This window comes from Perissodus microlepis, chromosome 10 (genome assembly GCF_051167445.1).
Source record: "Perissodus microlepis isolate ML-2025 ecotype Zambia chromosome 10, ASM5116744v1, whole genome shotgun sequence".
NCBI lineage: Eukaryota > Metazoa > Chordata > Actinopteri > Cichliformes > Cichlidae > Perissodus > Perissodus microlepis.
In genome coordinates this window covers 31,801,230-31,804,086 of record NC_140470.1, presented here as the reverse complement: position 1 = coordinate 31,804,086, position 2,857 = coordinate 31,801,230, and the positions used below count along the sequence as shown (strand labels likewise).

The 2,857-nt window shown below is 39.1% G+C and overlaps 1 non-coding gene across 1 annotated transcript; it reads left to right on the top strand.

Moving 5' to 3' along the window:
* Positions 1-1,644: 1,644 nt before the first annotated feature.
* On the top strand, positions 1,645-1,737 carry trnai-uau (transfer RNA isoleucine (anticodon UAU)). Its single transcript is given in 2 exon segments — positions 1,645-1,682; positions 1,702-1,737. It is a non-coding gene; the product is annotated as a tRNA-Ile (tRNA).
* The last annotated feature ends 1,120 nt before the right edge of the window (positions 1,738-2,857 follow it).

The window sequence follows — 2,857 nt, the reverse complement described above, 5'->3', positions numbered from 1 at the left end:
GTGTTGTGTTTATTTTTCTCATCTTAATCCTCTTCATGTCTTTGTGAAGCCGCTAAACTCGGTTATTTATTTGCACACTTACTCAATTTTCCTATTGTTCTCCTCCTCGCTTGGGAAATTTGTCAGGCGGAGTTTTTGTTTTTTCTGACTGGAATATTTTTTGAAACACTTCACGGTTCATGCTTACAGTTCAACCATCCATCCAGTCTGTTATCCATCAATCTGGAGAGCCAGCAGGGCTCCATCCATCATCCTCACATACAGCATCCAACATTTACTCGTCCATCCATCCATTCTGACAGCACACAGGCAGGCCACATGTTTATTCATCTATACTTCAATCCATTAATCTCATCACTCATTAGTCTGTTTTGTCTACTAATGTTCATCACTATCCATCCTTCTATCAATTATCAAGTCACACAGTTGAAATTATTGAGGGTATGCAATGATTCGCCCAGTAATTAATCAGTTTTCCTACTTCACAGCCTGATGTCTTGACAAAAGATGAAATGGCCATAATAGAAGGATTGACCTGTCTTGAGGGACTAGGGATACATTTTAATGTTGGTGTTCCTGCTAGTCAGCACTAAAAAAATTAGTTGGTAAAATGAATTTTTCATGTTTTATCAACATAAAACTCCAGTTCCATGTTGGTTTAAACATGTTGTGGTGCTACTGAAGCGATGTGTAACCACATTTGGCACCTGTGTGTGGATGCTAGCATGCAACAAAGGAAAACAACTGGTGCTAGTAATGCTAACATTAGCTTACCAAAGGTAGCTAATGTTAGCATTTTGTATCTTCAAAAAAGATAAATTAGCTAATCTTTCATGGTGTGCGTGCAGGCTTATACTAATTATGCCCCACATGTCCATTGGACTGGGCTCTGTTTTGAACGCAGACTTGCTGAATATTTGTTTCTCTCAAATAAACTTTGAAACCAGTATAAATTAAAGTATGATACAGTATGTTTCACGCCCTGTTTGCAGGTCTACCAGATGTTTTTTCAGTCCTCCGGGATAAATCATCCTTACGAACAAGAAAAAGTAGCAACAATTTTTTACACCCAAACCTAGTTTTATTTACAAAGTTATTTTATTTTCCATCTAAACGGTTTGCCTTGTAAACCTAACCGAGTAGTTTTACTCTTGAAACCTGATCAAACACTAATGAAAGATTTTTAATGGGAAAGTAATACCACAGAAGGTTTCTCAGGGGTGTCAGAAGTAAAATGATCTCCACCTTTAACACCCCCAACCCCTCAAATGCAGACATTTACCTGCTTTAAAAATCCTCACTATGGGGAACATGACAGGTTAGATTAAAAAACTAGTTTTACACCACAAAAGAGAGAGAGTGTGTCAGGAAACACTAAGCAACAGCTTTAATTTGCTTAGGTTTCGATAATGAAAAGCAGTAGATGTGAAAAAACACATTACAGATAAAGTAAAGTTCAGTTTTCTTAGTTACTAAGGTTGACATATCTCCTGAGAGGACTCATCCACACAGGAAGCCACTAGCAGTGACATCTTTCTGTGACAATCATCAACTTCCAGGTACAATAGGTGAGATAAGAGCAGGTGATCAAAAGTGGACAGAAGCATACTGCTGATTGATACATCAGGACATCGTTTACCTGAAGCTCCAGTAGCGCAATCGGCTAGCGCGTGGTACTTATAGGCAGTACTGGGCTGAGCAATGCTGAGGTTGTGAGTTCAAGCCTCACCTGAAGCAGTGTCTTTAGGCTTATCCTTACTTATAATAGATAAGACAAATAATAGTATGAGGTGCCTGTAGCTCTGGAGGTAGAGCAGGTTGTCATTTCTGGGACCAACTATTCCAGTCTCCATGACAAATATCCTTTGGCAAGATACCAACCCCATGTTGCTCTCTGATGTGTGTGTTTACTGTAGATAGAACAAGCATAGTGAATGAGTGATCAACAGTCAAATCTGTTCACATGATACAAAACATTAAAAAGCATGCCTCCTATTTAAATATTCAATTCTAATTTTTCAGTTTGAGGATTGTTTTGTTTGAAATTGACAACTCAATTTGTTTTTACAGAGTTGTATCTTCAAAAAAGATAAATTAGCAACAACAATTGTGATGCACTTGTTCATATACTGACTCATCGAGCCTTTCCATCCACCCATTATGCGTGCAGTAATTTATCCATACAGTTTTATTTTCAATCCAGTTCATTCAGTCCATCTTTCCCCCCGAACCTACACAGATCTTCTATTTTTCCATAAACTCAATCATCCATTTAACAAACAACTGCCTCTTGATTAAAGAGCAGGCTCATAGAAACAGAAACTCAGTGGGAAAGAAAATGGTCGCAGACGTTGCATCAAATTGTATCATCACGCCAAATTACCCACGAGTCTCTGCTCATTTTTCTCCCGTTGTGTCCAATCTGTCCGTCTGGCTCCAATGCTCCGCTGGGCAGTGCTGATAGGCCTGACAGGTTTCTGGATCCTCCTCGGATAACTGGGCCAAAAAAAGAGAGAAAAAATGGATCTGGAGGGGACAGGAAGGCGCTGACACACTAAAAACTCTTAAATCCCTGTTTGGATTTGTGGCAGTTTACAAACAGGGACGAGAAACACTAAGTATAGCTGGAAGGAGGAAAGAGAAAGTGTGAAGAAGTCCGCTGGATAAACTAAATCTAAACACTCTAACTAGGTCATATGGATGGATGTCCTGAGTTTGGTTTATTAAACGTTTTTTCAGGCCCCTCAACAGAATGTGACACCATAACTCACACTTGATAACATCTGCACTGTAGGAGTACAAAACACACACTGGATTCCACGTTTAAGTGTAAAAACCCGCTAAGATAATCACTAAT